Below are 16,772 nucleotides of genomic sequence, written 5' to 3' on the forward strand. Positions count from 1 at the left end.
AATGAAAACAGTATTCTAGACACTAATTTATCGCTTGAAGATCACGAATCAAACCATGTGCACTATTCAAATGCAAACCCTTTCAAATATTCTTTTTGTAATTAAAAAAATTAGAGAACCATAAAAGTAATCATATTCCCCCACACACTACTATAGACAATGAAATCACCACGTTCCGTTGTGTGTAACTTAAGGAAGTTTTGAATGTATCAGACTCTCTTGTATTTTTATGGATGTGGTAATTACAAAGAAAAAAAATCGAAATAAAAGAAAATAAAGTTTATTTTTATTTTTTATTTTATTAAAAAAAGTCTTTACATTTTTACCAAAAAAAAGAAAAAAGAAAAATAGTCGTTAAAAATAAATAAAAACATGAATGGGTGGAGGAGACACATGGATTTCAGCGTTATTTTTCAAACTTCCTTTCATACCCGCGCACTAGCCCCCCCCCATCCTAGACGTTGCCCTTTATTTTATTTTTAATAATTTTATTTATTTTCATTAAATTCCCAAAATCATTGAAAATATAATCTACAGAGAGAGAGAAGAGAGAGATGAGAGTTCAAAAAGAAGAGTCATGTGACGGAGAGAAAGAGATCAAATTTTCATTTGTTTCCAAATAACAGTGAAGGTTACTAAGGAAACCAATGCTCATGATTCATGAATCCTGACTGATAACCAAAGAACCAAAAGGTGATTCTTTTATATTTCAATTTTAGGAAAAAATCTCAACTTTTGTTATTTCTCTCTTTCTAAAAAAACAACCCTTTTCGTTTTTTTTGTTTGAAACTCAACCGTTGTGAAAAGAAAAAAAACTTACGAATCAAGACGATTCTGTGAGGGTTTTAAAAGCACGAGTGATGAATATATAAGTAGTCCCTTTCTAAAGTGATTTTTTTGATTATTATTAGTATTTGTTTTTTGTTTTTCCTGGAAAAAAGTTTGGATTTTTATTTTTCCAGATAAGAAAAAAAGTTGGGAGGGGTCGTCTCGTCGCTGTGGGTTTTATAATAAAGGGAGAAGGAGCGTCCAAGAATAGACAAAGAATATTAACAGAGGGAGAGCGTCAGAGAGAGAAAAATATATTACAATGGAAGAGACAACGAAGAAGAAGAATAAGATCGTTATTAACGAAGAAGATGATTCCAAAAAAAGGAGCGTCATTTTGTTACCTGGTCTCAACAGGTCTCTTCCCCTTTCTCTCTCTCTCTCTATTCTCTATTCTCTATATAAATAATAATGAATCTCTGTTTCATTGCTCTGTCTAGTCTCTGAGATGGGTTTTGCTTTGAGTTTTGCAGGAGGATGATATTCTCAGACAGCAAATCACTTTAAATGGAACTCAAAAGTTAGTCTCTTTTCTTTCTTACAGTTTCTCGGACAAAGTTTTCTGTTTTATTGATTCTGATGTTGTTGTTGTGTTGATTGGTTTCTCAGTTGGGCGATCATTGCATCTAAGTTTACTGATAAGAGCACAAGGCAGTGTAGAAGAAGGTCTGGTTTAAAACTCTGATCAAGATGATTGTTTCTGTGTTTTTTTTTTTTTTTTTAAATCGGATCATGGGGTTTTGGTTTTGCAGATGGTATACATACTTAAACTCTGATTTCAAGAGAGGTGGTTGGACTCCTGAAGAAGATACTCTTTTGTGTGAGGTTAGACAAGACATCTTTCTTTTAATCCCATAAGAGTTTTGTCTGATCTTTCTGTGTTTTGGTTTTTTAGGCACAGAGACTGTTTGGGAACAGATGGACTGAGATTGCAAAAGTGGTCTCAGGCAGGTATATATCTATTAGAGAACATAAAGAAAAGCTTTTTATGAATCAAGTTATGAAAATGAAAGTATAGATGGTAAATGTTCTTCTCTTGTTTGTGTGTAGAACTGATAATGCAGTGAAGAACAGGTTCACAACACTGTGCAAGAAGAGAGCTAAGTATGAAGCCATGGCTAAAGAGAATAGTATTGCTTGTTCTGTGAACTCAAACAACAAGAGAGTCCTGTTCCCAGATGGTGTTACTGCACCCTGCAAAGTCGAAAGTGAATCTCCTATTGCTAAGAAAACCAGGTGAGAAACTTGTTTTGGGTTTTCTCTTTTGGATTCATAGAAGAAAGCAAGCTTTGAATTGTGGATTGACTATGCTCTATATTTCAGGAGAAGTCACATTCCAGACCTTAAAGAGATCACTAACTATGGGGATAGATCACATATAAAGGTTCATTCAAGTGTGAATCAGCAAGTAAGACCTCCATTTTCGGTACTACCCCACAAATGCCACAAGTGTTGGTAGCACGGAGGAGCAGAATCAACAGACAATGTGAAAGAAAATGACGGTAAACAACTCTGCCCAAATCTATTCTTTATGTTGTTGTTGCTTATCCTGTAATGAGAGCATTAGTAAAGATGCAGCATAGTAAGTTAATTGTGTGTTTCTGGGTATAGGTAACCAAGAAGTGTTTCTTAAGAAGGATGATCCAAAGGTAACAAACTTGATGCAACAAGCTGAGCTTCTCAGTTCATTGGCGCATAAAGTAAACTCAGACAACACTGAACAAAGCATGGAGAATGCATGGAAGGTAACTAACTATGCGGTTTTGCAATGATTAGGAAACACTTTTCAAGAGGCTGTTTAACAAAAATGTTGTTGTTGGTGCTACTAATGTGCAGGTCCTGCAGGATTTCTTGAATAAAAGCAAAGAGAATGATATATTCCGTTATGGACTTCCGGAGATGGATTTCCAGCTTGAGGAGGAGTTCAAGGATCTTGTTGAAGATTTGAGGAGTAGTAATGAAGCTAGTCAAGTATCTTATAGGCAACCTGATCTCCATGATTCACCAGCAAGCTCTGAGAATAGCTCAGGATCAACTGTAACTGTAACACCCTTCTGGTGATAAGACCCAACAGCAACCAATGTCTTCTGATACTCAGACAATATCTCAGAAGCAAAGTGTCGTGGAGGTACTACAGGATCAAGGGATTGTGTCTGATGCAACTGTGGAACAAGTGGGTTTACTCTCAACTTGTCATGATGATATCCTAAAGAACTGTAATGAGATTGTGCCCATGTCTGGTGAAGAAGAGTTTAACTCGCCTGTTCAAGTCACTCCACTGTTCAGATCTAGCAGCAGGCATCCCAAGCCCTCAATTCTCTGAAAGTGTAAGTAAGCTTGCACCGAATCATTTGAATTGGTATAGTTTTATAGGAATGGAACTGACTGATCTGTGTCACTGCAGGAGAGGAGCTTTCTTCTAAAAACACTGGGTGTGGAGTCCCCATATCCATGTCCGAGTGCTAATCCTTCACAACCACCTCCTTGCAAAAGAGTCCTTCTTGATAGTTTGTAAACCAAACCAACCCAACCAGAAAAAAAAAACGAACCTAAAACCGCAGTTGTGTCCTCATGGAGTTGGACATAACATGCATTTCTTCTCTTTTTGCTTAGAAATTTCTTCATAGGTTTTGCAGCCATATCGGCCTGAAAAAGTTTTAGTGAAGCGGGCGTGCCATGATCTGCATTTTTCCCCCTCAGTGGTCTAGACTCCATTGAATGTTAAGGTAACATTTCTAAGTCTAGACCAATCTCAGAAACTGAGTTTCTCTCTCAGATACTCAGCATTCAACTCATTCAGAGAGTTTCTTCTCATACTTAAAAAAGGCTTCAAGTATGAGTGTTTCTTCAGTTTATAGTTCGTGTGTCTAAGAAAAAGAAAGATTCTTTGGTTTCATCTCCCCCTCTTTTAGGGTCAAACCCAGATACATAATCTGGGTCTTTGCCTCCCCCATGAATTCTTAATTTGTTGTGTTCTTGATTCTCTGTACAGAAGAAACCTATATAGTAACAACTTCAGAGAGGCATGTCGCCTTTCTATATACAGTAATGATTAGAAAAAAAACAGACAGAAGAAGAATAAGAAAAGATAAGCCAAGACTAGCATAAGGTTTTGGAGAAGAAGAAAAAAAAAACTTTGCTTTCAATTCATTTTCTTTCTGTAGTGTAACTTCTCATAGGTGTGAGAAGTTCTCATAGATGTGAGAAGAAGAAAAACAGAAAAATATATTTTTTGTTTCCCCTTTGTTTCCTTCTCAGAAGATTCATATGATTTGTAAAGAGATGATTATATGGGTGGAAATGATTTGATTTTGGTGTGACATATACTATCTTTTATTATTGTTTTTATAAACTTACCTGCTATGCTTTCATGTTCTTCTCCTCCTTCCGTGGCTGCATGTAGTTGCAGAAACAAAGCTTCAAAATGAAGAGGGTTCTTAGTTGAATCTGGATCTGCTTCTCTTAAAATGGCAAGAGTTAAGTATGTTAGTTAGTGGAAGACAAAACGTAATCATCACTTTCTACCTTTTTTAGTTTGAAAACTTTCAACCGCTCTTATTTATTAGTCCTCTTCTAAACCGGTTTTCAGTTTGTAATCAATGTTTTCAAGACAACCATACTAGTCGAACCGACCAAGAATTTAAGTCATATATTTGGATCGCAAAAGTTAAGTCATATTTGAATCATCATTACTATTACCTCTCTGCTAATCACTAGTTTTACAGTTGACTAATCTGGTTTGAGACTGTTTCGGTTGGTTAAACATAAACAGCTAAAAGGAAAAAAAAAATCTAATCTAAAACTCAGTTTAGAGATATGAGAAAAGGTAACAGAGCCCATACACATTGTGTGTTTTCGCTCTTTTGTTCAACTCTTTTGCTTCTTCTTCTCCACTCTTTTCGACTTGCTCCATTTAAGGAAAATCTGATAAGACAAACCACCAAACACCATCGAAACACATCCCCATTGCTTCAGCGACAATGGATTCCCGCTCATCACCGACGACACAACGATGCTAACGAACTTCCTTGTCGTCGTTATGGTCGTGTTAGCTAGTGACCCGAAGTTACTTATCGTCATAAATATGAAGTTTTGTCCCACCGCACCGCATAGACAGTATTTCAGAATGTCCCATGCCGCTTCAGGGTGTTGCTTACAGAACTGATATGCTTCGAATCCCATCCCTTGTGGTAACCCAAACATGTAGACCATGTGTATATTGTCCCCCATAGATTCATCCCCAGCATTATGTCCCAAGCTTCTGTTTTCGGGTACCTTGAGGCAATGGAGTCTTGGGTGGCGTTTGTGAATCCGTCAAAGGCGAGGTTTAAGAAGCAAAGTGCGTAGCCTAAGGGTGCATTTGGATGAGCTAGCTTGCTGATTGTCTTAGAGCTTGTCTGAAAAGAAACAAAATATATCATAAGCTTACAAATATGCTGTGATCAAAGCTTTTGGATGAGATAATTTGCATACCTTAAGAAGAGCAAACACAGCTACTCCTCCCGCGACAAGAAAGGTGCAAATGTATTCAGGGAAAGTGTATCTTATTCCATAAACCAAAGTTCCCATCAGCATAACTGCATCATGGTAAAAGAGTTTCATACTAATCATTTCGAGATAACAATGGTTTACATTTGAAAACTATAGATAGAGATACCTTACCTGGAATCATTTTTGAAGATTTTGCTAAGACCTGCACGAAACAAGATCATAACTTAACCCAACGCTTACCCTAAGTAGTTAAAATCCATAATCTGAAGGATAAAAGATACCTGAGCTGGATAACTGATGTACTTCAAAGCTTCAATCCCCATGGCAGGACCAATGGTATTAGTAATGCCGGCACTCCAATACGTCCACCATGGTGCACCACCGTTACCAGTGTTTGACCAAAGCTTAATCACTGGACCAAAAATCAGATTTAAATTTCAGTTCCATTTGTCTGTATTCCATGATAAATGAGATAGAGATGGGATTGGACAAAATGCTCACTAATAAAAGACCAGACCAAGCAGACTACACTTTGCGCCAAGTTCAAGAATGCAAGGTGCTCGAACCTCTTCTCATCTGGACCAAATCTCTTCGTGGACCTAATCAGTAAACGAATTTTATTTTAGTCCATGGACCAATAACAAGTTTGATGTCGCTATGTCTCTATAACTTCCAACCACAGGTTTCAGACGATGATTATTATTATTATTTTTGAATGACTAGGAGGTTCTAGGTTCGTAGGCGCGTACATCTCTTATGGTGAACTCAGACAATGTTAAATTAACTCTCATCTGATTAAAAAAACAATCCCTCCCAACGAGACCTGAACATGTGACCTCTTTAGACTCTTATAAGTTAATTCAGGAGTTTTAGCGATTAAGCTAACTCCTCCTTTTAATTAAATCTTTAACCACGCGTCTGTAATCGGGTGGTCAAAGCGTTCCGTGGATCCCAGGAGACCGAGTTCGAATCCGCACCACACCAGATTTCCACACGCGTAGCCACCGGAGCTTTCACATTCTCCACGGAAAACTAGACGTTTCTGCAGCTAATAATACGTCTCTAGAAACTCCAAACAAAGATTTCGAATACAATTGCATATGCATACAGATTAAGAACAACCTACTGCATGAGCTATATCTATACGAGAATCGTTGCACTAGGCTACATCACGCTCGTAGCACCGATCAAATGACGATTGGAAACAATGAAGCTGACGAGAATCGGATCCGATGTGAAGAGAGAGGGATTCCACTTACAGAGTTTCCTGAAGAACGCCTTGGTAGATGTAGGCGGACCAGATTCCGGAGATGCACAGCGCCAGCAGCAGAATTCGCCGGAATCCAGATCCATTCGCCTCCATCACCCTCAGGGAAACGCCTCCGCACCGCCGATTATTCCTCCGGCGACCGAGATGTTTGTTTTGGACGAATTTTTTATTATTTGTTACAAAAGGCGCGAAAATAGACGTCGATGCTCCACGTGGAGGTTAGACACTGGACTGGTGATCTCGCTTTACGCTTCTGATTGGGTAAGATGACGCGTAAAACACTTTTGGGGTTCAGCTTGCGAAATGGTCTCCGTGTCTGAGGTTGAAAGGGAAACTACACACCGTTTGTTTGCTATTATAACCACACGTTGCCTCGAAAGTTTACAACATGTTAGGAAGTTTCGGTGGCTGGCTGCTTTGTTGACCAGAGTGGGTTACAATCATTGGGGGCCATTTGATATTTTGATTTTTCATATATCAAATTTTCTACGAGTTGTAACAGAAATTTTCATGGGAGAAATGAGACAATGGTTGATGATATTGATACATAAATATTTTATGAATGTTTATAAAATATTGAATAATGTTTATCAAAACAAAGGTGATAAGATATACTTTTACGTAAAGGAAGATATGATATATGGTTGACAAATAAAGTATGGTTGAAAGCTTAAAATATGATAACAACACATCAATAATGTGGCTGAATATATATATTTTATTATATAAAGTTTGGTTCTTCAAAGTTGTTAATTAACATGATCGCGACACATAATAATTATATATTTAAGATTGTGACATGTGATAATCAATCTCATAATTAAAAATATATACTAAGATATTAACAAAACCGAATTTCATTAAAATTTTTATTATATATATTATTTAACTAGGTATTTTGCCCGTGATGCGGGCTTAAACATTTTCATAAATTTTTAAAAAGTTCTTTGTACACTATATTCATTACTAAAATAAATCTTAAAATAACTCAATATTATATTTTTAATTATATAATTAAAAACTTTTATTTGATTAATATTTAGTTATATAATTTATGATTTTAACGTTTTACTAATATATTTTTTCAGATAATAATACAGTATATATGTATAAATTATCTTCTTTTTTTTATTATTTTTTAGATTTCGGATAATTCAATATTCTATTTTTAGTTATATAATAAATAATTTTATTTAATTAATATTTAGTTGTATGACTTATGTTTTTAACTTTTTACTAAAAGATTTTTTTTCAAATAATAATACAATATATACATAAATTATCTCTTTTTAAATTATATTTTCAGATTTGGATAATTCTTACTATTATTAATATTAATAAATTATCTAATCAAATCAATTAAAATTTTGTTTTTGTTTTTATTTTTTTAATTTATTTATACATTTTATTCATTAAAGGTATAAACGATATTAACCACTCTAACTTTGAACGTGAAAGCTTGATTCCAAAAATTTATTTTATTTGATTAATATTTAATTATATAATTTATGTTTTAAAAGTTTTACTAAAATACTTTTTCAGATAACAATACAATATATATATAGAGAAATTATCTTTTTAATTATATTTTAGATTTTGGATGATTCAATATTTTATTTTATATAATTAAGAATTTTATTTGATTAATATTTTGTTATATAATTTATGTTTTTAATTTTTTACTAAAAGACTTTTCAGAGAACAATACAATATATACATAAATTATCACTTTCTTAAATTATATTTTCATATTTTGGATAATTCTTACTATTATTAATATTAATCAATATGTAATCAAATCAATTAAAATTTCGTTTTTATTTTTTAATTTAGTTATGAATTTTATTCATTAAGGTATAAACAGTATTAACCACTCTAACTTTTAACGTGAGAGCTCGAATCCAAAAATTTACTTCGCAAATAATAGAATAGATAGTAATTTTCCTTTTAATCCTAATAAAAAGATTATTTCAAAAGATTATTTGATAATAATTTGTTTCTAATATTGTGACATATGTTTAAATATATAATGATTAAAATATATATATAATAAGATAATAAAAAAACGAATTTTGAAAAATCTACTTTTAAAAATTATTTAATAGTAAAAACGATTTATGAAAAATTTAGTAGTAATGTTTTTAGAAATTTTTTTTTTTCAAAATCCTAGAATAGATATGAAAATTTATTTAATATAATTTTTTTTTTCTAAATTTTTAAAAAATATAATTGTAAAATATTATATTGAGTTTGGTTCTTTAAAGTTGTTAATTAATATGATTGTGACACATGGTAGTTATATATATAGAAATGTGATATGTGTTAAACTATATCATAATCAAAATATATATACTAAAATAATAAAAACGATTTTTCTTAAAGTTTAATTATAAATATTATTTAATAGTCTTATTATTATTATTACTATTATTATTATTATTGTTATTATTATTTTTTGTTATAATGTTTGTTTTACAAGATAGTAAAGATAGAGAATTATAAAAGATAAACATTAAATTTTAAGAAAAAAATGTTAAACAAAAATGAATTGTAAAACCCTATAAGTACAATAAATTATTTAATAAAAACATGAAGAAAAACTAAATTTAAAATAAATAATATTACTTTTAAAAGCATAATTATTTTTTTTTGTAAAAGTACTCTTATTATTTTCTTATAAGTAAATATCTTTCCTTTTTAATAGATAATGTATGTTATAAAATTATAAACAAAATAGCTACAAATATTTACATCTATATTTTTAAACAAAAATAGCTTACACATATTTTTACATAACACAATATTATTTACATGAAAAGTATTTTCTAAGTATTTTCTTTTAATTTCTTGATACAACTCAACTTTTTATTATCCTTATTACATCTTATTATGCTAGCATAATTTTTTATTTTGATGTTATTGTCGTACATGAGTATGTGTGAATATGATAAATATGTGTTTGTATGTATAGGACAAAATATATAAATAATTAAACATAATTTTCTACTAAAAATAAAATAGTTGTATAAAAATCTAAAAAAAAATAAATAATTAATTTCCTTTTTAAAAGTCTAAAAAAATAAAAACGTAAAAGTAATCTTATTTTTCTTATAATTAACTAACTTTAATTTTTAATAATTTTGTGTTAAAAATATAAACTAAAATTAACTTCAAATATTTCACTTGATATGATTGTGATATGTATCAATTAAAAATAGATTGATACTGTATCAATAAATTAACTTCTATTATGTGAAAATAACTTCTCCTTTTCCATTAAGAATTTTTCCTTTTTTAAAAAAAAACGTGGCCAGAGAGAATTGTAAAATTTTATTTAATAGTAATTTTTACTTCAAAATTTTTCCTTTTACTTTTTTTTTTTTGGATTATATTCAGTTTGAATATTTATGTATAGTATTTTCTCTAATCCTTAATATAAAGTTTATAACAATTCATATGTGCACCATGATTATAAAATACAAATATTAAGTTGAACTTATGTGTGAAAATGAGTTTTAGTTATAAAAACAATCATAATACTATAATAAATGATTTTTTATTTTATGGTTTTTATTAAATTATAACATTAAACAAAATCCATTGCAGGAGATTGAAATAGTCAAAAGATAACTATTCACATACATTTTGTCGTGTTACTAATGACATGATTCGTATTTTTTCTTCAACAATCACAAATTTTATTGTCTAATAGCTTTGTTAGAACTATTCAGAGGACAATATAAGAAACTTATATTACATATTGATATGTAATTATGTAAACATCAAGTTATATATGAATAATTGTAAAGTAGTACTAACAGATGTTATAAAATCAAAGGTGATAAGATGCTTTTGTTTCAAGGCAAAGAAGATAATATTGTTGACAAATGAAAGAAAGGTTGGACTCATAAAATATGACAATAAATAAATACTGCTATGCACTCATAAATAGTATAAATTACATATACGTACTTTTATTCATAATTAATAGATATATTATGATATGGTTGACAAATAAATAGTATTGAAGAGTTTCAAATAGTCAAAAGTTTACTATTCACATACTTTCTGTCGTGTTCCCATTCACATGCTTCGTAGTTAAAACCTCTTGTGATTGATATAATTCATACCAATCACTTGGTGATATCATATATCAAGTTGCTTTTAATGTTATACAATTGCCGACAAAAAAAGGACTACAATATCGTTCGACCTTACTCGTAATATGTTGCCAACCACGTACACCTGTCTAACAAACGAAAAAAGAAACTAATTTGAGAATTTATGAGAACGAAACTATTCTGAATAACTAACCATTTAGTCTTGTTTTGTACAACAAGAAGCAAAACTATTATTGAATTACGATTTGTGTTATTTTATACATTCAGAATTCTAGGATATTTTAAAATGTTCCACAATTATTCACACGTGTCAAGGTGTAATACGGACAAAAAAGCTCTTGTATGTGTCGGTCCAAAACGCAATGTGAATAGAGAGGAATGTGTTGGGTCAATGCATGGAATAAAGTCTAGATAACACTTGAAATTAAAATATCACAAAAGCGTGTTAACCACCTCTCTTTTCATTAAAACCTTTCGTGCCCTATTTGAATATATACTATTAAGCCCAAGGTTTATCTGAAAACTCATTCGAATCTTTTACCAAAATTAATCAGTCAGTGATGGAAAATCATTTTTAGATTTGATGCACATCTTTAGGAGTTTTGCTTTAGCTTAAAGGTAAATGTAATAAAGCAAAGACTTTACAATCTGACGTGGACTTGCTGACGCAAGCAAATACGCAGCCAGCTTTAGACCAAACTGTCCCTTCTCGACGTTTAAAATCCACGGCATAAACCATATAGATTCGCAGAATCTAAGGGTGTAGTAGTCATTTAACGATAAAAGCCAAGGACCACGGCGACCAAAGCATAAGGGTAGAATCGTAATTACAGAAAAACCCCCCACCACCATGACTTTTGTATGAATGGTGTGCTGTGCTTCTCTGTGTTCTTTCAGAATCTCACGTTCCTTCTTCTCTCACTATAACGATCTCAATTACTCTTTTGAATCTGTTCATTGTATAGAGAAAGAACCAACAAAGAGTTAAGCTTTGTCTTGAGAAAATGGGTAATTGTTTGGATTCATCAGCTAAAGTGGAAAGTAGCAGCCACAGTCCTCATGCTAATTCTGGTAACTTTCTTTATCTTCTCCATAGCTCATAAAGTTTCTTCCTTTCCTTCTGGGTTTTAGTGCCAAAGTTGTTCTTCTTGTTTGGAATGTCCAAAGATGGAACCTTTCATAAATGATCCATCTCTAATTTAAGGTTCATCAGGGTCAAGAGTTTCTAGCAAGACAAGCCGTTCCACTGTCCCTTCAAGCTTAAGCATAAACTCTTACAGCAGTTTAGAGTCTTTACCCACACCGAGAACAGAAGGAGAGATCTTGTCGTCCCCAAATCTCAAAGCTTTCACCTTTAGCGAACTCAAGAGCGCTACCAGAAACTTTCGACCTGATAGTCTTCTTGGTGAAGGAGGTTTTGGTTACGTCTTCAAAGGATGGATCGATGGAACTACTTTAAACCGCTTCCAAACCCGGTTCTGGTATCGTTGTGGCCGTTAAGAAGCTCAAAACTGAAGGGTTTCAAGGTCACAAGGAGTAGCTGGTGAGCAACTTTTGCCTCTCCTCTCTTAATCTTTGTTTTGATCATGAGATTGTGTTGTGACATTGTTTTGTTTCAGACTGAAGTGAACTATCTTGGTCAGCTTAGTCACCCAAACCTTGTCAAACTAGTTGGGTACTGCGTAGAGGGTGAAGACAGGTTACTGGTGTACGAGTTCATGCCAAAAGGAAGCTTGGAGAATCATCTCTTTAGACGTAATGTCAACAACATCTTTGGTTCTTTTAAACCGTGTTTTGTTATCTCCCCGTTAAATGATTTTTCCTTTTGGTATTGCAGGTGGTGCGCAGCCACTAACATGGGCTATAAGGATGAAAGTTGCTATAGGAGCAGCTAAAGGACTTACTTTTCTTCACGACGCTAAATCGCAAGTGATTTACAGAGACTTTAAAGCTGCTAACATTCTACTAGACGCGGTAATAACACTGATTATCAAGCTCTCTATTCAACACCTTATCACTTCATTTCTGATCAAACCTCTAATATTATTGATCTTTTAATCACAGGAATTCAACTCTAAACTTTCAGACTTTGGTCTAGCCAAAGCAGGTCCTACTGGTGACAGGACACATGTGTCCACACAAGTCATGGGTACTCACGGATATGCAGCACCTGAATATGTAGCCACAGGTGAGAAAAACTTTGGCCTTAGCTTATAAACTTTTAGCATGTGCTTCAATAGCTTTAGCCTTTGTAAGGTTCTGGCCTCTGGGCAAAGCCGGATGAAACATTCGCCTAGAGCCTCCTTAATTCTTTTGAAGAAAATAACATCGACATAGGCTCCCAAATTTGTAAAACAAAAAGCCCCCAAATTTATAAAAATAATTTTTTTTATTGAAATCTTTACTAAGTCGCCTACTGCCCCTAAAATCTCAGGGCCGGTCATGTCCTTTGTGGCTTATACCTTGACTTTCATGTGCAGGTCGATTAACAGCTAAGAGTGACGTATACAGTTTCGCGTGTGGTACTACTGGAACTACTCTCAGGACGAAGAGCAGTGGACAAATCTAAAGTAGGAGTGGAGCAGAGTCTAGTGGACTGGGCAACGCCGTATCTTGGCGACAAGAGAAAGCTTTTCGAATAATGGACACGAGATTAGGAGGTCAATATCCTCAGAAAGGAGCATACACAGCTGCTAGTCTTGCATTGCAGTGCTTAAACCCTGATGCAAAACTCAGACCGAAATGTCTGAAGTTTTGGCCAAACTTGATCAGCTTGAATCAACAACCACTACCAAGCCTGGAGGTAATAGGCAAGCTCAGATTGATTCTCCAAGAGGTAGTAGTACTGGGGTTGGAGCCAGACAAGGCCAGATTATTTCTCCTGGAGGTAGTGGAACCAGACTAGGGCAGATTGATTCTCCAAGAGGTAGTAATGGTGCTGGAACCAGACAAGGCCAGATTGATTCTCCAAGAGGTAGTAATGGTGCTGGAACCAGACAAGGCCAGATTGATTCTCCAAGAGGTAGTAATGGTGCTGGAACCAGACAGGCCAGATTGATTCTCCTAGAGGTAGTAACGGATCTGTTGTGCAGAAATCTCCAAGGAGGTATAGTTATGATCGGCCTCTCTTGCACTTAACTCCAATTGCTTCTCCTTTGCCTTCTCACAATCAATCTCCTCGTGTAAGATAGTATCACTGTAATAACTTTTCTGTTGTAATTTATTTTCTCTTTTTTTTTCCTGTTGTAATTTGTACTTGTTTTGTTTGTAATATAATTCATTTTGTTCACACTACTTGGATTCGGTGTTGTTTAGGCATAAGCATTTTGAAAATTTTTGTCTAGTTTTTGGTGTTCAAATTTGTTAATTGTTTGACCAAAAAAAATATTTGCTAATTTATCTATTCTTATTAGAGCTGAAACTTTGATCAACATATTAACAACAAAAATTAAAGAAATATTTTGTTGTTACAATATAGTTATCCTTGGCTCAGCCACATAAGATTTGAACTAGAAAACTTTGGTGCAGTTTTACTTCAGACAAATTTCAGTTTGGCTTATAAAAAGTTCAGTTTAGCTAATGATTATACAGTCTACCTTTTCTTGTTTTACAATTAAAAAGGCGAATTCATGAACAAACTGTAAATGATTAAGAGAAGCATTATAAAGAACTATTTACTAAAACCCTTTTTTTTTGTTTGTGAAGACAAAGCATCTGAGAGAAATCTAAAGGGACCATGTCAAAGACTCACCACACCAAACCGAAGTAACACACGCAAAAAACATAGAAACAAAACAGTTAAAACAGATAAAAAAGGTTTCAGAGCTTTCTTTTTTTCAACAGTGTAAGATGATCAGGATGACTCTTTGCATTGCTTTCTCTATTTGCCTCAAAAGAATTCACCGTTTCCACTCAGCTTTCGCCGATTTATCTGAAATAAACATTGAGCAAAATGGGTTTAAGAGGTTTGAAACTTTCAAGAGGCTTGTGTATAAAAAAAACTTTAAACTTCTTACCACCACCAATATCCCTGGAGGACGAAAAAGATCTGTCACTGTTCATCGATCCTTTAGCTGAAGCTATGAGAAGTCTGTGAGCTCTTGGGGACATTGTGTTCAGCTTACCATTGGCTGCAGCAGGAGGAAGAGAGTGGCGTCTAGTTATTCCATTTTCTCTAGCTTCTCTTGACCACCAATCCTTGGAGACCCTTGTCCTCCTCTTACTCTTGCCTTTGCAGATGCAGTTGGAGCCATGTAGCTTGGGATCTTTCTCCCGCTATGTGTAAGCCCTTCTTCTTGATGATGATTCTCAATCTTTGCAGGCAGAGATGCTCTTCTATCGCTTGCCTTTGTGTCATTTCCATTCTCAGAGCTTATCTGCACGTCTGGCTCTTGAATCTCTTCTTCAGCTTTGTCATTTCTCTCTTCGGTTTTGAGTTCATCTTGCTCCAGAACCGATGGTTCTCATCTTTATCGAGATCAGCTTCTTTACAAACTGTTTCAGTGCTGTCTTTCATCTTTTCTTCTTCAGGAGTATCAACAGCAGGAGGTGAAACCTCGTAATCAGGCGATTCTTTCTGCACTGAATCTGCAATCTCTTTCTTCTTCTCAGCAGATTTGCGAGTAGGTTTCTCTAGCCCATTGGAAACTGAAGACTTTCTGAGACTAACTCTAGGCTTCTCCTCCTTAACCTCCAATGAAGAAGACACTTCCTTTACAGCGCTTGTACTTTTTCTCGAGTTCTGCTTAGACTTATTATCATTCTCGGTTCTTGAAACCTCTTTACCAAGCGTGGAAGCCTTCCTCACATTTCTCTTAGGCTTTCTTTTTCTTTTTCAGCTGTAGAACGGCTACTAGAGCTACTTCCAGTGTTTAACCACCGGGTGGTTTCTTGATACCTTCTCTTCAGTTTCCCTTGTCTGCTTCAACTGCTTGAAAACTTCGCTTCTTTGTCTGAGATTTCGCAACAAGCTCTTAACCACCAATGGACCAGGAGCCCAAACCTGCAACAGCGTCCAGCGCTCAAGCCACACCTTGGCTGAGTTAGGATCTTCAGGACCATACTGAATCTTCAGAGGCAATGCCTTTGGCGACGAAACTAGGAGCTGAAAAAAGTCAAGGAAGCAAATAAGTAAGAGAGTGTTACATAATTGCATAGCAAATTGTTGTTGTTAGTTACCTTATCAATCATGGAGAGCTTTGTGGGATTCTCAAGCCATCTGTAAGTGCTTCCTTGCAAAGTTTCAGGATTCTCAGGTTCCTATCAAACAAAAGAGAATACAACTTTGAAATCGAGTAAAGGTTATTAGAGTAGAACTTACAAAGTAACAGACATTTAAATTACCGAGTTTGTTTTCTGAAGTTGATCATCGGTCTCTGAAGATCTAGCTTTCTTCCCCACGAACAAGAGCTTGTAACTTCACAATTCCCCAAATGCAAGAGTATGTAGCAACAGCTTGTCTTCTAACCAAGTGACCACGGATCACTGCTTGCAGCTTTACGATACCTTTACTTTGCTTTTGTAATTCTTCACGAGCCTTCACGCATTTGAAAAACAACAGAATAAGAACCGAAAACTCATTACTGAAATGTAGAAAAAGAAGTAACCTGATGAGATCTGACAGCAGCTTGAACCTTTGTAGCAGCTTCTTCGAACTTGAGTTCTTCTGTGTCATTCCCTGACTCAAGATTCACATTCGACTCTTCGCTGCTGCTTTCGGGGACTACAATCTGGGACTGTTACAGTTTTGTGTGCATTTCCTGTGATGAAACTAGGGGGATTGGTAGTAGTCTTTTTTTTTTTTTTTTTTTTTTTGCGGATCTCTATCACTTTTGAACAATGTTTACAGTTACATATCATTTTTTTTTTAAGACATATTTTTTTTTTTTTTGGTTTTTTTTTTTTTTTTCTCCAAACTCTTTGATGACTTCTCCAACATCTGGACTGTTACAGCTGTGTAGCTGCAACTTCCTGTGATAAACTAGACCGGAGGATTGGTAAGTAGTCTGAGACATTAGTATCCTTCACCTTCACCCAATCTCTACTTTTTTTTGCGGATCTCT

At 34.2% G+C, this 16,772-nt stretch overlaps 4 pseudogenes; 2 read left to right on the forward strand and 2 right to left on the reverse strand.

Annotated features, from left to right (window-relative positions):
* The first annotated feature begins 575 nt into the window (after positions 1–575).
* Positions 576–4,150, forward strand: LOC125593999 (annotated as a pseudogene).
* Positions 4,151–4,503: 353 nt separating this feature from the next.
* On the reverse strand, positions 4,504–7,078 carry LOC125593998 (annotated as a pseudogene).
* A 4,464-nt stretch (positions 7,079–11,542) lies between these two features.
* On the forward strand, positions 11,543–13,933 carry LOC125593997 (annotated as a pseudogene).
* Positions 13,934–14,609: 676 nt separating this feature from the next.
* On the reverse strand, positions 14,610–16,445 carry LOC125593996 (annotated as a pseudogene).
* Positions 16,446–16,772: the final 327 nt, after the last annotated feature.

This window comes from Brassica napus (genome assembly GCF_020379485.1).
Source record: "Brassica napus cultivar Da-Ae chromosome A2 unlocalized genomic scaffold, Da-Ae chrA02_Random_23, whole genome shotgun sequence".
In the NCBI taxonomy this organism is placed as follows: Eukaryota; Viridiplantae; Streptophyta; class Magnoliopsida; order Brassicales; family Brassicaceae; genus Brassica; species Brassica napus.